The sequence below is a fragment of the Meriones unguiculatus genome, chromosome 17 (assembly GCF_030254825.1).
Source record: "Meriones unguiculatus strain TT.TT164.6M chromosome 17, Bangor_MerUng_6.1, whole genome shotgun sequence".
Classification (NCBI taxonomy): domain Eukaryota; kingdom Metazoa; phylum Chordata; class Mammalia; order Rodentia; family Muridae; genus Meriones; species Meriones unguiculatus.
The window spans coordinates 76,042,260-76,067,519 of NC_083364.1; the positions used below are offsets into that span (position 1 = coordinate 76,042,260).

General features: G+C 35.8%; 1 protein-coding gene and 1 pseudogene across 24 annotated transcripts in view; both read right to left on the reverse strand.

The window, feature by feature from the left end:
• Robo2 (roundabout guidance receptor 2) overlaps positions 1-25,260 on the reverse strand; it is a 1,624,501-nt gene that overhangs the window by 433,312 nt on the left and 1,165,929 nt on the right. The gene's annotated exons all lie outside the window — the stretch shown is intronic.
• Positions 13,754-16,204, reverse strand: LOC110542660 (ran guanine nucleotide release factor-like; annotated as a pseudogene).

Genomic DNA, 25,260 nt, shown 5'->3' on the forward strand with positions numbered 1-25,260 from the left:
GGAAAGATGCCTGAAAGACAGAACTTGAGAGATTCCCTGACAACTAGGGGAGTGTCCAAGTTCAAAGACAAATTTTACATATATGCGCAACAGAAGATTCAAATGATCTTGCTTAATTTCTTCAAACTCATTTAAATATGTCATTTTCAAATGCAAATTACAATGTAAGACAGAAGAAGATGCCATTTTGTGCTAAACTGGGCATGGAAATTAAGCTACAAATCTTTTTCTCTGGTTTATGGCTGTGTTGGGCAGTATCAGTTAAAAGAGTAAAAGGGAAAAATGTGTGCCTCATCACACATTCAGCCCAAGACTGTTTAAATGGAATATCAAATGAAATTATGCTAGGGAACAAAAAGGTGCTGAGAGCTCGGCAGCAGCAAACGGGTGAGTGAAATCAGGTTGGGTACAACAAGGAGAGAAACAAGGAGAGGGCCTAGGATTAGTGTTTTGTCTCATGTCTCTGTTCATCTTACGTGGAATAAAGAGCCCCTTCTTCAGTCGAAGAGTAGCAGTTTTCAACAAATAAATTGTCACTTGATTTCTGAGGCAATCTTTTCTTACATTTGTTTATACAATTTGTCTTATTCCTTTTGGATGAACTGTATTTTAGAATGATTCTAATGTTCTAACACAGCCTTTTAAGGATAGTAGAGTTTCGAGGTTAATAATAAACTTCAAAACAGGAAACACTATTTTATTGTTAAGACTAAAATATCTCGTGATTCCTTTCTGCTCTAAAGAGGGAAAATTCTGGTTTCATACTGAGAGTCCTCTTTAAAGTATAGTGTCACTTCTCATAATAACAAAATTATGTTAATACAAGTTGATTTTAATTGGAAAAAATAAACTCTTTACTACAGAATTCAATTATACTTTTGGTTCGAGCTGGTAACTACGATGGCTTGAAAGTGTCTGCTCACAGTTAATTAAACTTGAGTTTCACATGGTCCAATCCTGCCAACTGTAGTTTCCAAATATTTTCCTTGCCTAGAGCAGGAAAATAGCATCACAGCAACTTTCATCTTGCTTATTCAGCTTTATGATAAAATCCAAAGCTGTTTATTCCTAGGTAGTGGAGAAGCAGTAAAAAGTGTCCTCTTGTGTGTGTGGGGGGAACAACAAAACAACAAACAGAACAAAGCAAAAACAAAGGAAAACCAAAGACATTGTTCATTTAAGGATTGCAAACACATTTCCAAATCATAGTTCCCAATCTGCAAAGAATTTCCAGACCAGTTTTTGAAATGTAATAATCTAAACACAGTTTCCTAATGTTTTTATTGGGGCAGGGAAGAGAGTGGGCACAGAAACTTCATTCAATGAATTTTGTTCCTCTGAGATGTAGACAAGAAAAAAATGTATTTTTTTGTAATTTCCCCTATATAAAATGTTTCTCCTAACTTTCAGAAGGTTTTTGCTGTAGCTGTTGTTTGCAAAATTAACTGGATTATGTAAAATATTTCTTAATGTGAACAAATAAATATAAAATATATTTTGTTCCACATAAAGAATTTTTCTTTTGTTCTAAATGCAAATGGTCACTGGCTCATTTTCTTTTGCCAGGGACAGTTATGTCACATCTCTTGACTAATACACATGCATTTGCCACTAAAAAGACATTTTAACTGAGAGCTGTCACATCCGTCATCTCCATCCGGCCTGGTAAAAAATTTTATCTGTCTTCTTGAATTAATTTCAGCTTGCCTGAGCCCAGCAGGGGAGTTTTGAGTGGGCTCAGTTAAATTTGCTGTTTTAAAGGAGAATATTATAGTTCTTTATTTCGACTTTTTCTCTCCCATCTAATCTATGTTTTACATTATAGAAAAAAGACGTAACAGTATATCCACTGAAATAGAAAAATCATAAAGAAAAAAAAAACCACTATATTGTGATATTTTTGAGGAAACAATTTTTCAGTTTTTCTTTTCTAAACAAAATTTTCTAATAAATAATAAGGTAATGTAGATTTAAAAATACTTTCTAATAAAGAGTAATGAAGCAATCTTGATTTTTAAAATAATGAAAATGAGAATATTGATATTTTTTTGGTAGTTGAATGACCAAAAGTAGAGAAAAAAAGTCTAATCACAAAATATTTAGAATTGTTCAGAACTAGGACAAAAGTGGTTCTTTCTCAAACTGACATTCAACAGTTTGCTTTCTAGGCAGTCAACAACAGCCATTGGAAGGTGAGAAAGTTCAAGCTGTGAGTGTGTCCTTTGAAGCTGACTGAAGCCAACAGAAGCATCTAACTCTTCCATAATCCACTTCTGACTTATGGGAATACAAACCCCCTTAGCTAGTACTCATGGGACAGTTCCAGTCTCAGAGACTCTGGGAAGGGTTCTTTAAGCCCAGCTTACTTTCTAAGAACCTTTAGCAAAGGTTCCCACAGATAGTCATTTCCTAGGCAAGGGCTAACTTCTTAGGCTCAATATTAGCTACCTACAAATGATGGTGTGATGCCACTAAATATAGTTTCTTTCTTAGCATTTAAGTTTTAGTGTGATGATTTCCACATTGTAAGCCATAACATATCAGTATAAATACCACTGTACTCTAATCTGACTTTCTCAAACAAGTTTTATGCTGGGGCAAGGAGAGGGTTTTCATTAAATATATTTTTACTTTCTTTTTTTAAAACTATGATCAAGGAAATGTAACCATTTATCTAAGTTTAATTAGCAATTTACATACTTCTATTAGATTAATTTAATCAACAAGATTATGAACTGCAGTCATAATCTTATTTCCTATTTGGTGATATTTTGACATAATATTTAATATTTTCCAAGTTTCATTAGATATAAATTATTTTGGTATCCATTCTTTTTAGGAAAAATACTGTGAAATCGTCAATTTTAGCAAACTCTCCTATGTTTCAGAGACCCTCACCGATTTCTATTTTTAAACCTTTTTTAAAGTTAAAGAGGATTTAAGATCTTTATGTAAAATGGTATAGTTGTTGCCTATACTCTAGGCACATCTTCCTTTAAGTAGTAGATAATATCTACATTACTTTCACCTAAAACAAGTTTTGTATTCATAATTATACTATAGTATTTGGAGGACAATGACAAGAAAAAATATACAACTTTAAAAAAATATTTTTAAGCCACTGTCTACAGTAGAATACAGGAAAATGAAATTCACAGATAGAGAGGGCAATAAAAAACAAGGAAATCGTGAAATTTGCAAGTAAATGGTGAGAACCGGAAAAGATCATCCTGAGTGAGGTATCCCAGAAGCAGAAAGACACACAGGGTATTTATTCGCTCATAAGTGGATATTAGATATATAATATAGGATAAAAAAAATGCAGATCCATGGAGGAAAGAAAATATGAGAGCATGAAAATCTGATAGGTCTTCACGTATATAATTTTAACTTTACAGCAAATAGGAACTAAGAGGTTCAGGTAATTTTTTTGTCTTGCTAAGTTATGGGTTATTAGTAATAAAAATATGCAGAAATCATCGGGAGGCACAGGGAAATGTTTAGTCATAATTGAGTTTTCCTTCATTCTTAATGCAAATCATAACAGCAAAGCATACTTTGTTCTCAGAAAGACTCTGCAGTTCAGTGTTAGACATGTTTAATCTTCAGGAAGGATGAAAGAAGCTAAATAAATAAAAGTGGTTAAGGAAGCAAGGTGAGGGAAAGGAAGCATTCAAGGGGTAAATACAATAGGGGTTTTGAAACCTGTATCCTTAAAACTTACCAATCCAGCCATCTGCTGTGTTTACTGATATTATCATAAATTCGTATTTAAAAGATAATAAAATCACTTGCTGACAGGAAATCAGTCATGCAAAGACCTGCAGATGCACTGCCTTCTGCCCAGGCCCTGGAACTCTGTGTGCAAAGTTCAAGGCTGCTCATTTGCTCAGACTGCATGGGGTGGCAAGAGGGGGCCAGCTTGGCCTCCTTAAAGGTATCTCCAGATTCAACAGATCTTTTACAACTTTCAGTTTCCGCTATGTTATGGGGCTCTATACTCAAGAGTATAAAATTATGCAATGAGATTATGCTAAATGTACATTTTGATATTATAGTTAGGTTTATTATATGTGATAGGAAAATATTTTAACATATGAAACTATGCTATGCATACAAAATACTTCTATACTAAGATTCATTGTGGTAATCCTTAGTTTTCAAAGTTCTTAATATAGCAGTAAAATACTGAGCATTTTATCTTGTGAAGACCACAAGATAATTGTGCAACATCAAAGGTAATGTGTCCAATGCCTGATTTTATATGATACTCTGTAGTTTGAAAAATAACACTCAAAATCATTAGGTCACTAAATCTCAACCCTTTAAAGGTCATCCCAGTGGGCACAGGCTTCTGAGAAGTATAACTCAGGCAGTTTACATACCCCCCACCCAAAGACATAGGACTAGCACACACCAAAAGCAGAACATGCTTTTATGTTTTTTTCACATATAAATGGAAAACAACGGTTGCTCAATGACAAGAGTCTGTTAAGAGTTTATCTGCCCAAATTTAAATGTAGTTTAGAAAATAAGCTAAAACAGAGAGTCACTAATAATGTTCCTCCTGGAGCAGGGGTAGCAACTTAATATATAATATACTATAATAAAATGATAATATACTATACTATAGTATAATATAATATACTATAATATAATATAATATGGTGTATACTACATCTATACTCCATATATTAATTTAAAGAGTATATGTTTACTAAACACTGGCTACATTTCAGTTGTAGGAAAGCCAGAAACTCACGTTATCTCTTCAATGTATGATGCTTTCACTGTGCCATCATTTAAAGACTTTTAAAGAATGATATATGAGAAAAGACTCTCATAATGATTGATGATCTCACTCATAATTCTTTGTAATAAAAATGATGGTTAGTCTTTTGTAGGATGGCATTTCCCAGTTTTCCTGCAAGCTGGTTTGTCTCTTCTCTATGCAGAAATGAACTGCTTCTGACAGAGGCATTGCCCTTCCCCCGTGCTCCACCCCTCCGCATCTATTTACATGCAAACATGCACAGCTCATGTATAAGCAAACAGGTGCAAGGGTCTGGCTGCCAAACCCTGAGCAGGCAGGAGGTACACGTGTATCTTACTGATTGTGGCATGCTGCTGATAGAACACGACATGCCCAGACAATAGGGAGGGTCAGTAGGTGGTTCTTTGATTTTTCTGGCTTCCTGAGAGGGCAGCAGGCTGGAATGTTGTAGCCTGTAGAGGATGTAATTTCTTCTTTCCTATGTATATTTAACTAGTACAAGTTGAGTTTTGACACCCTTAAGCAGAGACACTTCCTTATTTATTTTATGACTGTGTGTGCCTGTGCATGTGTGCATATGTGTATGTGTGCATGTGTGTATGTGTGCATATGTGTATGTATGTATATGTTTTGGGGCATACATGTATATGAATTCATGTGTAAGGGCACATGAGCAAAGGCCAAGTGTTGAAATCCGGTGCCTTCCTCAACAAATCTCCACTTCATTTTTTTTTTTTTTTTTCACCGAAGCTCTCTCAGCACCCTTGGAGTTCACAGATTTGCTACAGTCAGCAGGCTGGAGAGCCCAGATGTCTGCTTTCCAGCACTAGTTACAAATGTGAGCCGCTGCACCTGGCTTTATCTAAGGGTTCTGAGGATCAAACTTAGGTTCTTATTGCTTGCTTGGCAAGGCAGGCCCTTTTACCTTTGGAGACACATCCCCAGCAGTAACTGTGATTCCTCATTTCCACCTTTGCAAACTAATGATTCCTTGTTCTAAATTTGCCCTGTATGGTTACCTGATGTTTACTGAACAAATAAATAGTAATTGCCTCTCTACACACAAATAAAAGCAAATTTAACGTGGAATTTTTGAAATCACTTAAAGCAATGGGAGAATGCCTATTAAAATGGCTTCATGTTGTTTAATGCAAGAAAAGGATTGACATTTTTATCATTACTTAAACTGACATGTTTATATTTATTTAAACTACCTCCATTAATTTCCTCATCTATATTTTGTCTAGGAGTAAATGAAAAATTACATTCTTAGTGAAAAAGAGTGCTCTGTTAATATGTTGAATTAAAAATATTTTCTTTGACCACCCCCTTCCCAAGGGAGGAACAGCCTTGCTAGGCCACAGAGGAGGACATTGCAGACAGTCCTGAAGATACCTGATAAGCTAGGGTCAGATGAAAGGGGAGGAGGACCTCCCCCATCAGTGGACTAGGGAAGGGGCAGGGAGGAGTAGAGGGAAGGACGGTGGGATTGGGAGGGAATGAGGGAGCGGGCTACAGCTGGGATACAAAGTCAATAAACTGTAACTAATATTAGAAAAAAATTTCTTGGATAAGTTCAGCTGTGATATTCTATGGGAATATCATAAAATGTGATAGATTTTGAAAAATAATATTTTTAAAACAATGCCTTTCTTAATTGTGGCTTTAACTCAGAAAAAATAAAGTATTAATTTTCATTTTAAACTTAAACACTAATATTTAAATGCAAGTAGTAAAAGGTAATTACAGATGCTGATGCCTTTTATCACAATTCATACTAATTCATTTAATCCACGATTAGAGTCAAAAGAACAAATACTCAGGGGTGTCACCAATCTACATTTCATCATCATTTTCTCTACTGAAAATTAATAATAATAGCTTAATATCATGCCTGACTGAGAAACATCTTACTTTATTCCTCAACTATCATGAAATTGGTAAAAATTGTACTTTTTCTCCCTAGAAGTTAGACTGTTGTACCTCCTGATCTTCAGTGATCTTCCTTCATGTGTTACCTCTGTTTCCATATAGTTTATTCTAATTGTCATCTACACATCCCAATAAAATCTAAATGGCTGCAAGTTATTCATTTCATTATTTCACTTAATATTTAGAAGGTATGCATAAATTCTTCTGAAGTTACAATATATCTATGCACAACATATTTGATTATACTCTACACACATAATACATAATTTACTGTAAGCTGAGGAGAAGAAAATATATCCAGAGTGTATATGTATGTGCAATATCTTCTCAAGAAATATGAATTCTTGGAGAAACAATAAGTCCATCAGTGACTCCCAGGAGAAACAAACAAGAGCAATGTTGTGAACAGTTAAAATATTTGGAACATAATATTCATTCAGAAGGATTTCAGGTAGATAGGTAAGAAAGGAGGGATTGGGAAAAGAATCATTACTTCATTATCATCTCTGTTCACATTTATGATGGGAAGAAAAAAGAAGACAAACTGCATTAACAATTAAGAAAAGCCATGGTCTCATAATTAAATTTTAGTGAAAGCATGAGATTATAGGGCTTATTGATGCAGAGAAAATATTTCATGGCAGAGACGGTGAAAAGGGAGCTCCATAAAAAAGAGTGGATGAAAAAAAAGTGAATCAACTCCTCTGTAGCATGGGTAGTCTTTCATTGAAGATCATTTCATTTTTGTAACTTAACCTGATGGACAATATCATTCAACAATGAATGTGTCATAGAGAAATAAATTTTACATTATTGGTAAATTTATAGGGTATAATTGAACAATAGGGCATCTGAAAGAGTAGCATTTGGGTGACTCTTTGAAAATCTGACTGTCACAGGAAGACAGAACAGTGAGTTTGAAAGAAAATGCTAGGAAATTTTGAATGATAGACAAATTTGAGAACATAACTAATGAAATAACCAGAATTTACCAGAAGTGTGCATCCCTGATGCACCTAAAAAGGAAAATAGACTTGATTCCTTTCTACTTTTTTTAGGTTAAACTCTAGTCACTCTTCATTCTGTCAGTATTACACACAGCCGAGGGAGAAGGCACAGTGTTGAACTTATGCCAGATATAAAATACCACACAGAAAATGATGCCTGACACTTTAAATGAACAAACTTTATGGCATATGAATTAAAGCACAATAAAGCTATAGTTGACAAATGGCTTGAGTAGGTGAATAGCACAATGTTTAATAAGCAACACAGATGAAGCTCGGGTCTGTTTGTAGTTTCCGGTGTCTTTCGGTTAAGGCATCAAGTTCAGGAGACCCTGGGGTTTCGGGTTTTTGGTTAGTGGAAATTTAACTTGAGTTGTGTAATTTATCTTGGCCTCAGTGATTTGCATTTGCATTTCGGGCAGTGACATTGCGCTTGCAAGGGAGTGCTGAGAAAACACTTCTCACCACTGACAGGGATTACAGCAACATGGCCCCAAGTCACAATGTGGTCAGAGCTCAGTTCTGTATTAGCAAGTGCTCAGAATAGTGTTGGATTTCCCCTGGTCCCTTGGAAGAAATATTTAGTTACCTTCTTTTCTTCTTATGGCAAGTTCCAGAGTATGCTCTGAATGGCAGAGTATTCTAACATTCACGTGTGAGGAGGTAGGGAAGGCAAACCCTGCCTTAATCCTATGGGAAAGCCCAGGAATAAACTGCATGCTACTTGAGAAGTTTAGTTTGTATTCCCCAGGTAAAAAAAAAAAAAAAAAAAAAAAAAAAAAAAAGCTCTGATGGCAAGGACAGTTGGTGCTGCAAAGTTATCCAAGGAAACTGCCTTTTATGCTTTGTTACAACAACACACTTAAGATTATGTTATCATATATAGGTATTTCTGAAAAAATAAAAATCTGATAGAAAAACAAAAAAACAAAAACCTCTTTCTTTGGCCTGATTTATTTGTTTGCCTGTAAGTATATATTCTTATAATATAGAAATAGTTAATTATGCTTATTAAACAAATGTATTTGTACTGATCAGGTGATGTAGAAACAGTAAGAACATAAAACTTCATCGCATACAGAAAATACTCAATATGGATTTCTAATTGCTTATTTCTGAAAACACATCGTAAAGTCTCTAGATTAGACAAGGGTATTGAGACTCTGAGTGTATATCCCAACGTGGCAATGTCTAATAGGCTTTCGAAACATATACAAAAGATAAAAGAGAAATGGAGAGGGCATTTGCTGAATGTCAGTACTACTTTTCCAGACACTTCTTGGCTGTTCATCTTATTAGACTGTCCAAGTGGGCTAACTGGAACCTGTACTTGGAATTGATATGTAATCCTCAGTCACTTTGAAACTACAGTCAATGAATAATTTGCCAGTGGCGGCAATCAGTAAGCAAAAAGTTTCATCCTGGGCTGGGGAGTGTGGCATTGGCACAATTTGTACAATAGATTTTTAACCTAAGGATGCAGCAGAGATGAAAAATCATTCAGGAAGCCTGTATGGTCTGCCTCTAATTTATCATAGCTTACATCTCTTGCCTGCCAGGAGAGCCAAATTCATATGTTATTGTCCCAAACCTGTCATTTGCAGGACTGCCTTTTAATCTTCCCCCATGAATTACTTCCAGAAAGGTCACTGAGATCCAATTAGAACCTTATCAAAGATGTACATGCAGTCCAGATTCACACTTATCGAGAATGGGTCATAAATCCACAAACTGCACATCACAAAGTGCCATTAGCAAAATGAATAATTGAGAGAGAGGGTTTAAAATGACAAAACACCTGTGTGTTTGCCAGCTTTTGAGTCCCTGCTTTTAGGCATCACAGAAGACAGAGAACAGCCCTAAGCTAGATGATGGAGGTGGGTGATTGACAAGCACAGAAGTCAAGTAGAGAACTCCTTTTTCCAGCCATTACCACCAACCTTGTGTCCAAGGCTTATGGCTGATTATAAAACAAGTAAAAATAAGTAAATTTATTATAAAAATATTGTTTGTTTACTTTAACTTAGTATTTAACATTGTATTACAGTTTTGCAAACATATTACTGCTTCTCTATGCGGACTTTAATTCAGCATCCAGGGCAATAACTGGCTAGATTAGTTCACTTCAGGGAAATAAAAATAAATCCTCCCAACACGTTTCTTAATTCACAACTATCATATTAGGTCATGAGTTTCTAGAAATTAATTTCTCCTTTGTCTGTAGAGTGAACACCCATTATAAAATTATCTCAACATCCCTGTGTATATCTAACTGCTTGACAATCACAGAATGCAATAAGTAACTGTGATATCAAAAGGGAATCACACAGAGATAATGACTCACTGTATAAAAGACTTCATCATTATTCCAAGAAAACAAAATGCCTGGCTTTCTTTAAAAGAGACAGTAATGGATCAATAAATTATTTATAGTAAAAGTTATACAAAGTATCTCTGGAAATATTTTCTTCTTACTTACTTCTTTTTTAAGAAAAAGCAAATGCAGAGTAGGAAAAAATTGGGAGCCTAGGCTACATTTTAAACTCATGCTTATATTGACCTAGTCAAGGAACTTACTGGAATTACTGAAAGTATGACTTGTTCACAGTGACCCAAATTCTAATAGCTAACTGATTGTACTACATGAGGATGCCATTGCTCAGTTTTAGGACACGCTTTGTCTATATGATCAGAGGGTTCAATAATGCATACTCCTTCCTTGCTCATGGGAAGATATTGTGTACATCAGTGGAATCTATTATTTGATATAAACTCACCAGTGAAAAATTACTATCAAATTTCATAATACAAATATATTGCTTCTTTCATAGTTCATTCTGTGTTTAGTGTGCAAAAATGAGTATATTAATCCCTGTGACAGTCAGACTTAGCTGAGCGTTCACTGAAAATCCAGCTTGACTTTTTCTTTTTATAGCACAATACACACATTCCATTCTCAGGTTTAAAGTATTTCATCACCATATAAAAAAACAAGTCTGCCTTCAGAAAAAAAAATGTATATCACAATAAAAGAAGACAGTGTAGTCACAGTACAAGGTCAAAGCATTGACAAGAGCATTTGCATTCTGTCAGAAGGCTCTTGGTTCATGCTTAACAAGCGGAATGTAATTGCCCATTTGTGAAGCTTCAAATGACACAAAATATTCTCAGAACTGTTTGTATGTGGCCACCGCCCTACAGACACCCTCACCCATTTTCCTTCTGCCATTGGTGTGCAGTAGGGTTTAGACCTTAGCTGGTCTGAGAAAGAAGCAAAGTTTTTGTTTTCTGTTTTTAATGTTGACAAGCTTGTCATCTATATCATAGGCTCTGACATGAGCAGGTGTCATGAAGGGGAAATGACTGACTTTTATTCATAGTTATCAAAACAAGGGAGAAAGAATGACTAGCGAGCCAGATGCCACTGCTGCTGCCTAACTTCAGTGCCAGTGGGTATGAGACGACTTTCAAAGCCCTGGTGCTGAAGGGTGAATTACCTAACATAACATGGGGTGTCACTCAGTAGTAGGAAGTGGCTATAATACCAGGATCCTTTCGAAAATACTGTGTTGTATATATATATATATATATATATATATATATATGTTGTATATATATATATATATATATATATAATTATTAGTGAAGACCTGTTAAACTATAGAACAAGCTCCACAACACCACATTGCATATTTTATTTTATTTCCAAACCAATTAAGCAGCACAGGATTCATGAGCATGTGTTGGGCATTACATCACATTTCCAAGGAGTTGCAGGCACTTAAGGCTTCAGTGAGTGGTTAGTATCAATACAAGGTAGATGAGTATTTGTTAGAAAGACTACACCAAGAACAATGCCTTCCTAGATTTGAAATTAAATAGTTTCAATACTAAGATAATAAAATATATAAAAGTGGATATTTTCGTAAAATATTCGGTCCATGTTATTTTATGCTTTTTTTTTTCAACATCAGGAAATTAATACTGGGGCTGAAAAAATTTGCATGTGTATTCGCGTGCAGCATGCATACACCTTTGTTTGCATGTTCACATGTGTGTAGGGACATGATCGTGCATATAGTCGGGTGTGCATATTTGTATGTGTAACTCTGTGTGTATGTATGTGTGTAAGCAGAGGCACAAAACTGACCCCTATTGTCTTCCTTGGTCACTCTCCTCATATATTGGGTCAAGGTCTCTAGCCAATCCCAGAGCTCTGGTCTAACTACCAACTGGTCTAACTAGCCAACTTGCCTGGTAGTTCTCTAGGGTTGTCTTCTCAACTAGTAGGATTAGAATTCACTACCATGCCTACCTCTTATGTGTGCAGTGAGAATCTAAGTTGCACTCCTCATGTTTCTCCAGCAAACATTTATTCTTTGAGCCATGGATTTCCCCAGTACCAACCTATTTTTTTTATCATTTAATTTTTTTTTAAATCAGGCAGTAGCAAATGCTTGATTCTAGTCTTCACTGACTCTCAGGAATGTTTTGAACACATATTTTATCCTTTCCCCCCTACATTGCTCTTTCTATCTAATCTCTACAATCATATTTTCCTATATATTTATAGTTAAGAAGAGACTAGGTTGTACCTGATCACAAACCTTGTAATGAGTTTTAATATTGCAAACAGTTTTAAACACAGCTCTGCGACTAATCCATGTTGCCACTTACTAAACCTTTATACTTTGATTTTTTTTTTTTTTTTTTTTTGCTTGCCTGACTTTCAGCTGGTTATTTGCAATCTTGTATTCTTATTCATGAACATGCATTTTCCTCGAAGTGTGGATGTCCACACATGGACATGACCTCCAGTGTTATTGAGGTTGCCTGGCAAGTGTCTACCCTAGTTTCTGTCAAGATCAAAAATCTGTTTATACAAGGGCCAGCCAACACGACTATCTTAAATATCCTGGGCAGTACTTCATTCATAAATTTTTCAACTTAGGCATATAGAACAGTGGAAATGTCCATAGCCTCTCACTGGACAAGTGACTCTTACAGATGGACAGGCAGCCATTAAGAGGGCTGTTCTAAACAAAGACTTGTCTGAAGCCAGTGGTCTGCTCAATCAGAATCCCTGGATAATAGGAACAGAGTTTCCTTCAACATCAGTGAAAGAAGAGCCAAAGAGTTCATGACTTTATCATAATTTTTCTTATTTATCCAATAGCCAAAAGGAAAATGCAAACAAAGGAAATTCAAATATCATGCCATATCATTTAATCTCAGAGCCATGGCTTTGTATTTTTATGAAGGCAAAGGAGTAAAATGTTAAAGTTACTTTAACAAAACAGAACAAAACAAAACAACAACAAAAACAGTAGTTCCTTCACTGATGATAGAAAGAAAAACAAAAAAAAATCTTCTAGTTAATTTCTATATTTAGAAAAGTTAATTCTCTTCTCTAATTCATCAGGAGAAATATATGAAGATATAAATTAAAAAGATTAACCGTCCCTAACAATGAAGAACATACTCCCAAATGAAATAAAACTAAAAGCAACAATTTAGTGTTCTCTAATAGAAAATAATGTACAAATTAATGCTTCTAATTGATAGAAATCCTGTATATTTACACAAAGACAAATTCTGAATCAAAAGAAATGCCATCAGTTTAAAGATACTCCTGCAAGTGTGCCCTTTATCCCAGCTATGTAAACCACATGCATCCCGCACAGATTCCAACAAGTTAGGACGAAGTAGTAACTTAGGCAACGTAGCACATCATTGCCTGAATTTCACATCAACAATTGCTTCACGTTACCAAATAGGATCCTAAACATCAGTCACTTAATCTATTCTGTTTTGTTGCCACATTTACAATTAGAAATCACAAGCATGCATTTTTGCGTGTTGAAGGCTGCCAGCAGCATTTTCAGAAACGTATGATTTCTGGGCAAGACTTTTTAGGACCGGCTTCAGAGTTGATCCATGGAACCATTCAATTCCACAGCTGTCAAAGCGCCGATACCAACTAGAGTCGATGACACAGTATCGTATCGTCTCTCCAGCTTGCTTACCTGCTGCTCTGAAAACAAATGGACAGTCAGCTAGTGGAAGCACAGTGAACGGCAGATACCATATTTATCATAATCACTGTGATCCATGGTGGAAGAAAATCAATTTCTCTTAATCGAGTAGAGTGACTTATTAAGGGTTATGAGTTCTGACTGGATAGCTGTACTGATTTGATTATATTGGGAGGAAAATTAGCAATGGCCTTCTACATAGTCTCTTCCTTTGTCTTCTGGCTCAGGGTTCATTATTAAATTATTATCCTATGAAAGCATTTGTGAGATCATGCTTTGATCAAGAAGCTGCTGGGGGAAAGGGTGATGAGGGGTTTTACCAAGTGTTGACAGGTAGAGATGTGAACTTTTGCAAAACCCTCCTTGAAGAGCTGTTGTTTGAGAACTGAAAAATATAGCACACACCCATCCGATGGCAACAGTAGAAGTGACTTTCTAAAAGAGTCTCATCCTAACCTCTGCCCCTCAGCTTCTGCACTGTGATTTTGATAATCCAGTTCCTGATTCCTGAATAAAACCTTAGTTTGTAATGGCATCTGGGAAGAACAGATCATGGGTAGTATTTTAAGTCTTAGTTGTTAAAATGTTGGGATAAATTGCTGCCAAAATTCAAAGACTAATTGTGATAGTTTCAAGTCCCCCAAACACTGACCTCAAACTGTACAGAATATTTGAAGAAAATACTTTGAAAAATTTTATTATGAACTCATCTATTTTTGCCTATTTTTCTATGAGGAAACTAGAAGAAAGAAAAAAGAACAAACTTCAAATATTTTTAGTTCTATTCAGCTCAGTAATTTTTGGAAGAGTTTTTCATACATACAAAAAATACCAAATTAATTTTGTTTAAATAAAATTAGTAAGAGATATCTATCTTTTCCAACCTGTAAAACAACCAAATGTCTTTTGCAAATACTTGTGTTTCAGAAATTGTCTACATGTAAATGTTCATTATCTTACCAATACTATCTTGCAATTCAAAGAAAATGGGCAAAGTTTTTGCTAAGTACAAACATAAAATGTGAACATGATGGTGTTTTAGTGAGCATAATATTAAATTGCTCCTTCTTGACTAATGGTAAAATCATTACAATCCCCTAATCATTTCAGAATGCTTGCTGTGTCATTACATAAGGTAGATTTCATACAGCAAAGTATGCAGCACTGATAGTTTTCTTGATGGTTTAGAAGTTCCAAACTTAAATTTTCTTTGCATTGAGTGAAAGTATATCACATAATAATTTTAACAAAGGGATGATGCAATACTTAGAAATAGAATAGCCTGGATTTCAGAATATGGTTATGGTGAAAATTATGTATTTATCTCTCTCGCTTCCTCTACCTCAGCCTGTCTGTTTGCTTTCCACCCCTCTCAAGCTCTCTGCCTCACTACTATCCCTTCCTGATTATGTACTAAACATTGGAAATGGTTTTTCTGTTTGTTTGTTTTGTTTATAAAGCAATTTTATTTCTGCAGAGGAGGCGTCCTATGTTTGTGTCCAGGGAAGCTGCAGAAAGAAACTCCGCCTCTCAGAACTCGGTCCCTGAGTCCTCAGCAGCAGCATGCTGTGTTTCAGCCATCTATGCTGGGGGCCAAAGATGTTGGGATCATGTAGAGTCAAACTAGTCACCAGTTGTTCAAAGTCACCCAGTCTCCAAGATGGACATGACAGATTTTCGGGGCAAAGGAATCTGCTGTTAGTCATGGGCGGGGCGGTGGCGAGGCCTGATTGAAGGTGAGCACAAGATGAGTCTGGTGCTGAGGCAGCCTAAGCAGGCCTGATGCAGCATGACATCTTTTCCACCTGCTGGTTTTCTTTAGCTACCTACCTGCCGCTTGCCGGAAAGGAACCAGGCATCTTGACAGCATCCCCTCAGGGATAAGTTCTCCGAACAGAGAGGCTGCACAGGTAACACATGCAAGGCCCTAGCACCCTACCCTGTCAACGTCCTCAAAATAGTACCTCACAGCCGCTTCGCCCTGCACGTGGGCCTGTAGCTCCAGAAGATTCAGTCACACTCTGGTTGTTCACCGGATGGCACTTGATTATCCGGGGCCCGTGGAGGTCGCTCATATCAATGGCCCCAAAGGGAAGGATAGGGGAGAAGGCACCTCTGAACAGTGGACAGTTTCTGAAAGGCTCCAAAGAGCTAGGACTTGAGTCTGGACATTAGCGAGGTTTTCAAGACACCTATATTGGCCTTCAAGGTATCACTTGCCCCCGGGGTTCCTGGAGCGGCCACCACCTCCTCCGGGCAAAAATTGGAAATCTTCATTACATAGTCTTTCCTTAAAATTCATCTCTCATTTTTACCGTTTTCGTATTAGTAAGATTAAATTATTGGATATTGTATGTATGTTGCATAATTGCTATACATTATCCCAAATGTTCACTTGAAGATATATCACAAGATTTATGAATGTAAGAAAGTTAAAATTATATCTAACCTTCCATGTTTTTTCTTTATTTATTATAATCATTTATTACAATTTATTCAATTTGTATCCCCACTGAGGCCTCCTACCTCATCTCCTCCCATGCCCTTCCCCAAGTCCACTGACAGGGGAGGTCCTCCTCCCCTTCTATTTGACCCTAGTCTATCCTGTCTCATTAGTACTGGTTGCATTGTCTTCCTCTGTGGCCTGGCAAAGGCTGCACCCCCAGGGGAAGGTGATCAGAGAGTCTGTCACTGAGTTCATGTCAAAAAGAGCCCCTGCTCCCCTTACTAGGGACCTTACTTGGATACTGAGTCTATGGGATACTGAGCCTCTGAGCCAGTTTTAGGTCTTCTCATGCATTGTTCTTGGTTAGGGTATCAGTCTCTGCAGGGACCCCAGGGCTCAGTTTTTTTGGCTCTGTTGGTCTTTTGGAGCTTCTGTCCACTCCAGGTCTTTCTGTCTCCCCCTTCTTTTATAAGGTTACCTGCACTATACCCAAAGTTTGGCTATGAGTCTCAGCCTCTGCTTTGGATACCTTGATCAGTAGAATCTTTCAGAGGCCTTCTGAGGTAGGCTCCTGTCCTGTTCCCTGTGTTCTCCTGCTTCCAATGTCTGTCGTATTTGTCCTTCTGAATGAGAACTGTAAACTTCCACTTTTTGATTATTCTATATATAGTTTGTTTATCTTTCTTTCTTACTTACTTCTTTTGTTTTTGTTTAAAGACAAAGAGTTTCTCTGTGTAGACCTGGCTGTTCTGGACTTACTTTGTAGACAAGGCTGGCTTCATCCTTACAGAGATTCACCAGCCTCTGCTTCCCCAAGTGCTGGAATTCAAGGTGTGCACCACTACTGCACAATTAATATATAGTATTTTTGAAAATATTAATAAATAAATCTTTCATACACTCATCTCCCTCAACATGTTCCATTTTGTAACTCCTCAATTTAGCAGAAACTCTAGTACACAAACATTCTTATAAAATATTTGCTGTTAACAAACTCAATTTTTATATTAACATTCAAGCCTGCTTTAAAAATTCCTACTTCATGATTATTATTTATTTTTCTATTTTTCATTTTACATTGCTGGGAATTTCACATTCCACTGTATTTGAGACATCTTCAAACTGTACAAAATAGAGGAAAAAAAAAAGCCATCCTCTAATTGAAGCCTAGGGTCAAAGGATATTTTTAGTGACTGAGTAGAAAAGCTGATCAGTCTCTTGGTACTACCTCAAAGTTTGCAAATTCCATTCCATTCTGTGATAGGAAAGTCCTGTGGGTTGACAACATATAACTCAAAAGGCTGCTTCAGAAATGTCTCCTTGGTAGTTAGCAAATTGTTTTAGTTGTAATTGTCATACTCATTTAGTCAAAGGGAGGGCCTTTATGGTAGCTTCCCACGAGCTGGAACTCCTGTAGTTTAATGATAAAGCCGAATCTGATAAAATTGACACATTATGCTAAGGAGACCATATTAATTGGAGAGAGTCGCAGGAACATTTACCATAGCTCCATTTAAGATAATTTTGCTGCTTATCACTTAATAATCACCAAAATACCTTTCACTCCTCTGTGTCCCGGCTCAGAAAAATTAAAACTACAATAAATCTTCTGACATACGGTGTCCCAACGTTATTAAACACCATCATTCAATACACGAGCATTGAATAAAAATGACAGCCCTATAAATCACATAAATCCATCAGGATTCTAGTCTGAGGTCCTCTCCACCCCCTACATTGGGTAACATTATATTTCAATGCTTGATTCCCTGATAGTGCTCCTGTTTGGGGGAAGCCTCTGAACCTTAAAGAGAAGGCCTAGGAGGAGGAATGGGGGTGGAGATGATTAGGTCCTGAAAGTACAGCTTAATCTCAGATCAATATGAATATGGTTTCTGGTTTAGCATTAGTTAGGAATTCACACATCCCCCAACTTACTAGACCTAGCTATCCAAACAAGGTAGGCTGTATCTTCTGAAGTCTAATCGAAAAGTTTTTCTTCCAAGAGGCAAATTCTGGAAAATATTTTGTGAAAATAGCATATAAAGTAACTCAGACATGTACTTTGCAGGTAAAAACTAGAATGTGCCTCTTTGAATTATTGTAATTTTTTGTGAATTGGCTATGAAATAGATTAGGCTGTTTTCTAAATTAAAAAAAAATACATTCTAGTAAACCAGCACAAAATAAATACCAGCACCTTAATTTTAAGTGAATTATCTTAGCAATTTAGTACTTTCCATTATTTTCAAAGAAAAATTTAGGGACTGGAGAGATGGCTCAACAGTTAAGGGTACTGACTGCTCTTCCAGAGGACCTGGGTTCAAATTCCAGCACCCACATGGCAGCTCACAACTGTCTGTATCTCCAAGATCTGACATTCTCACATAGACATTCATGCAGGCAAAGCACCAATGCACATAAAAATAAAGTCAATAAAATATATAAAAAAAGAAAAAACAAATAAATAAATAAAAGAATGAAAGGGGAAAAAAAAGATGACCCCAGTGCCAGTTTATAATTACTTGCTTAGTTTGTTACTTAGCTTTTACTTTGAGCCAGGGTATCACCACATTTTTCAGGCTTTTCTTGAACTCACTCAGCAGCCAAGAGGAGCCTTGAACTCACAATCCTCCAACTTAAGTAGCTGAAATTATAGGCTTTTGCTATCTAGAACAGCCAACATCTTACTTTTATCATTATGGATCCGTAAAGCTGTATTTCTTCTTATGTTCTTGGCAGTTGTAATAGTTCCAAAACTATGAGCCTTTAAATCTCTCTTGACCACTGATGCTTACTGTTAAGGCGTCTCACTCAGGCCGCCCTTTGGAATGTTTATGCCAACTGCTGTACTGAGCTATCTCCATGGGCACAGCCTGCTGCTCGAGATAAATCTGGTTTGTAATAACTATATAGAGCAAGGACTAACCTAAACTGAGGATTTCTGTTTACCAACTCTAAAATAAGATCTGCATAGTGTGTGTGTGTGTGTGTGTGTGTGTGTGTGTGTGTGTAGAGGAGATCTTTCAACAAAATATCCAGTGTTCATTTGGGGTTACCAGAAATATAAATGAGGAGATAGAGTTATAGAAATTGAAGTTGGGCTAACAATTGCACAAGGCTAGGGAAAGCACATGGGTTGAGAAATTAAACATCACAGTGAAGAAAAACAAATGAGAAAATATTTGTGAAATGCAAATGCTTTTAATAACAAGTACAAGACACAACACAACTTACACACAATACAAACACAATATACACATTCGTACCGAAGGCTAGACCTGCAAACACTCAGCAAGATTAGAAATTTTGCTCTTACCTGTTTACATTCTTTTTCATGTCTCTGCAATGAATTGTTCAGTCATTAGACTGAAAATCCAAGAAAAACATAGAATTCCTCTGGTCATTAACCAATATATCCTTACTCCTACCACTGAACTCACCATGCAATAAGCATTCTGTGAAAATATGCTTAAATGGATGACAAGTCTGTTTAATTTTGAAAAATTTCAATCTTAATGCCTAATAAATGAGTCAAACATGTATTATTACAAAATATATATTTAAGCATCTCAATAAACTTACATCATCCAACACTGGAAATGGAAAACGACATAGACTCAAATCCAATAATTCACATAAGTTCACACAGCCAAGGAGCTACCTATAGTAAACGGTTCAGCTGGAATTGAAAGGAAGATATTCCCTCTCACCGTATTTATTCTCTGGCCTCATACCTAAACAAATAACTTCTCAACTAATGGATGTTTTCTTCACTAAGTTTATCTTATTAGGTCCTATACTATTTCATTCACTCACCAAGACAGAGAACTTTATACGAAAATACTAACTTTGACAAAAACTTGTGCTAAATTTATGGGTAGATAATTTATATTTTAACAAGTATTTAAGTAGCTGTCCACAATGAAGATCAAATCATCTTGTGTTGCCTCTGTAAGAATGTTGCCAGGTTCGTGATGAAAGGTACACTGTCATTTGCACATATGTAATCCCTGATTATATGAAGCAAAGAGTTGAGCATGCTTAAAGTAAGGGAGATTATAAATCTAACCTCAAAGATGCAAGGATGACTATGCATTAGGTCGTACCACAAACAAGAGATGAATAAACAAAGTGATCTGCATATGAGAATAATATATTGTGGCCACTGCAATAAAAGTTGCTGTGCTTCTGAGGGTACATATGAACGTAAAAAGATTTTAGAGATGTGAAAATAATGCAATAGAAATATGTGGAAGAGATGGAGCTTTTTATGGTCAGTATTTCTACATTATTATTAACAATTCAAGAGAAAAGGATTATCAAAATTAGTCATATATGATTAATATATACTAATAATCCACAAATAATAATATATACTAATAATCCCACAAAAATTTCAACAATAAGAAAATAATTATGTGTCTTCATATTCCTTGTTTTTCTCTGCTTACATAACTTTAAAATCTGGACAGAGCTCCCCTGAGAACGCATGCTGAGAGCCTGACATTGAACTACTAGTGAGCACACAAATGAAAAGTGCTGAATAATTTATCACAAACTGGTGATTGTGGACAGAGATGTCTAAAATAAACCAATACAGACTTAATGATCAAGGAGAAAACAGCTGAAACTATGAACTGAAATACCAAACCACAAAGGTTAGCTCTTGTTGTAGAGATTGCTCTTGCGTCTCTCTTACACAAATTGGAACCTGTAAATCTCATTTGTGAATTTTAAGTAGGCCAATTAGGGATCAAACAGATGATCTCTTCATTGCCTTATAATAATACTTGAGGTAACCAATTCAAACTTATATTTAATAGCCACATATTTTCCTTTAAATCATCTTCCACAGAAGCTCTGGGAATGGACTATGACAGTGCTTTAATCCTGTATTCCTCCCCTCAGCTCCAAGTCATCACAATTCTGATTGTAATGAGGTTACTCTGCATCTGTCTGTCACAAATAACCTAGTAACTACTAAATGGATTGCCATCAATCTTTCAATTAGAATACATAACTTTATTAGCACAATATTTTTTGAACTGATTGTATTACTTTGAAAAAGAGCTTTCATTTATTTTGTCGTTTAGGGTCAAATGTGTGCAATCACTGGGAGCTAGATAAATAATCATAACCGGCTTTGAATTTGCAGGCTGCAGGCACAGAAAATATGTTTTCCTGTACTTTTGTAGGTGAAATGACTATTAATAGTAAAGATTTAGAAGCCCTCACTAGAGGCATATTTTGTGACCTGTTTCTGTAACTTATTCTGGGGTATGAATAGCAATTATACTCTCAAAAAATCAACTGTTAGTGAACTTGAGCTACAAGAAAACTTCATGTAAATCATTATACATTAAACATTAGATAAATAATATCAGTTACAGTAGGGCCAACCTTTCTTATGCTTAAGTAGTTATATTTCCTATATCGGTACAATAACAAGTTTAATTTCATGCAGGGCACACCTTTGATTAAACTCACTAACCTCAGCATCACTGTACAGTTAAGCTTGGTCAGCGCCTCTTTCCTTTTGCCTTTTAGTTTGCTTTTTTCTGTGTTATAAGGTGAGAATAGTGAATGCCTCACGGTAAGCAGTTGATAGCGATCCAGAGCAGAATTAATACTAGTATGCTAAAATTGTCGTGGCGTCCCTGAATTAAATATGAAGTAACTGATAACACTACCCATGAAAGATGATGGAATCTCACTGAAATGTTGCAGTTTAGAGGCAAATTTATTCCTTTGATGGAATCACCTGGATCTACCTAAGCAGCAATCAAAGGTGAAATCTAGAAACACTCATGGGATCATGACTTTGTGCAGACAAACCGCAGATCTTACAGCATTAACATTTTTTTTAATTATCATAAAAGTCTGGCATAAATGCTATTATAATTCCATGTTTCATTGCAAGTAAAATATATGGAGAAATGGTATAATATTCCTGAAACTAAAAGTTTGTCATGGGTAAATTACTTCTTATTTCTAACTGAAAGTAGAAAGGACATTCTTAATGAAACAACTACTGAGCTGTCTATCAAGTTAATGACTAAAATAAAATGTAACAGCTCCTAGTCAATATTCCCTTTATGAAAAGTGAACTTGATGATACTGCACACACCTGTAGCTTCATCTACTCTATTTCATTTCACATAATAACCCTTTCCACAAAATCTTGCACTATCAGAGCATGTCACATCTGTTCTTAAGAGGTCTTACATGCACTCATCCTGATGCTTGAGGCAAAGAAGCTCTGCTTCTCATTCATGAGCATGGCTCCACCTGATTCCCTAAGTCAATGGTGGAACTCTACCCCTGCCTCCTCAGGCTCAGACTGTTTCTAAGCACTGTTCCATCTTGGCTCAAGGTTTGTATTTTCATGAATGAGTTTCTTCCTTCCAGCTATACTTAATGTTCCTCACTTACAACTTTTTAAAGTTTGTTCACTTAAAAAAATATTTTCCATAAGGAACACATGACTGTCTTCTCTAGCCACCAGCACACATTTGTCTCAGGTTTGCTTGCTTTTATGAAGCTGGTTGTACCTTCTTTGAACTCTGGCGTTTTCACAGAGATAGAACAGATGATCTCTGGCTCTGCTATATATTTTAGCAAAGACATAGTGGTTTCTCACAGGATTTTAAACATGAAGGTAGTGTGGAGGCAAGAGACTCAATGACTCAACCATTAAGAGTGATGGCTATTATTCCAGAGGGTTATAGTTTGATCTCTGCATGGCAGTTCATAATATCTCCTGTCCTGGGGATCTTTTGCCCTCTTCTGTTCCCTATGGGCACTACACTCTCAAAGAGCATAAACTTATAATCAGTCAAACACTCATATGTAAGATAAAAATAGAGGCTAAAAAGTTTTTAAAAGATAATTTTTTAATACATCAGATAAATGTGTTATCTATTCATGTGTGTGCTGTCCTCTGATCATGCATAGAAATTAATAAATATGTGTATCTTCATATATTAAAACTGTTGGCCCTTAACATCCTGTATGTTATTTCTTTCATACTGATCACTGGGAAGTTTCAACAGTTTCTTCGTTGCTGGGAATTTTCAACAATTTTATGTATACATGACTTCCTTTTTTAATTTCTGTACCTGGACAAAACAGGACTTCACAAAATACAGACTAAACATCTTATGTTTGTAATAACCACTAGGGATGATTTCATTGATTAAGTAAATAATAAATTATTAAATAAAAATATTTTCAAAGGTTTCTAACAAACCAAGAAAATTACACTCTCAATCTTTGGAGTTCTTTTCATGTCTTTGAAAATTATTAGTACAGTAAATCAGTTTGAATTATATAGCCAAAGGACAAAAACTTTTGATTTATTGTAAAGGTCACAGAAGTGATAACTTCCCTAAGAAATGAAACCTTCAATATACCCATAGCTGTCACCATTCTTAACAGCATTGAGTATTTCTGAGGTCAAGCAAAAAGTCAAATCAAAGAACATCTTACTTTTCTGCCTTCACTTATTTAAATGATACTTATGGATATACATTTACGAACTATCCACAGATAAAAATCACTGTGGAAACACTAGCTCACATACAGAAATTACATATTCCCATTGTTACATGCTTTTCAGATTTTTTCTGTTATTTAAACTCTTGCCAGTAAAATAAATAGCACCCATCAAAATTAACCAGAAACAAATTCCTTACTGAATGTCTATTCAAAGAAAATAATAAGTTTTGAATTTGTGGAACTACGTAAAATTTTACACGTTCAGTAGAATATCTTTCTATGTTCTTATACAGCACTAAAGACAAAAATTTGTGGTAAAAGTAGAATTAGTCAAAGAGTTTTATGTAACCCTTTATAATTTGTGGCTATTGCTACGTTTAGATTCTTGACAATCCTTACTGTTATTTATTTTACAGTTTTGGAGATTACACCTAGGGTTTACCAATCAAAATTGCTGCCCTCAGCTATACTCCAGCCCAAACTAAACAATGTTACTGCCTTACATTGTTCTTCAGAAGTTCTGCTCAGTCATCTTAGAGCAGCGTTCATGTTGGAGGTAGTAATTATAGCACACTGACTCAAGCACCATTGGGTGCAAACAAGGAATAAAAGGTAGGGTATTCAGTTTTAGTTTTAAATCTATCAGACAAGGCTTGTCAGCATTATGTCATTAGCCTGTCAGAATGAAAGAGTACAAGACAAAACTCTTTAATACTTCAGTGCTTGCAATATTATTACCACACCACATGTGGAATAGATCTGAGATGGGAACCTTGGGGGTGCTATCAAAAATTCATTTTTTATGTTGTCATCCCCATAAAAAAGATATTTGACTGGACTTTACCCTCAGTGCACAATGTCTAGATATTTCTATTAGTGTAATAATAATACAGTTTTCATTCAGCTAACTTTCTAGTTTCAACATGTTGTTAATACATGAACGTGAAAACGAATAAGGATCTTGTATAATAACTCTTTCAATCCTCATGAAAAGAAAGGGGAAATGAGAGATAACTCATAACCCCAACACTTAGGGTAAGCAACCCTTTCTCATTTACATACCTGCCTGAATGTCTATGAAATTTATACAAAGCCTAAAGAGACAAGAGGCACCATCTGAAAATTGAAATTAAAGAAAGCAAACAAACAACAAAAACAAAACCTCTGTAAATGTTTCAGGTAGCACAGTTGGCAAGAAGAATAACAGTATTGCCTTCTTGCCCTCTCTACACATATAGACCCACAGAATTTTCAGGTTCCTAAACTGTTATCTACTTCATACACACAGACCAACAGAATTACAAAATCAGAAATGCTCACATGATCTGATTTACTGATTGGACTTAGTATGTCTTTTAGAAATAACCTCTTCTGGTCAAGAAAACATAATATCTCTAATGGGTGGACATCTAATGTCCATGTGGTCGAGTTTAGTCTTTCAGCCAAGGGACCTCTGCTAGAAAACTGGGTATAAATTAAGACAGGTAAGCAAAATTAGTGTTTTAATGACACACTGTACCTTTCCCATAATCTCTGATGATAGCTCAACTACAGCCATGCAACTTT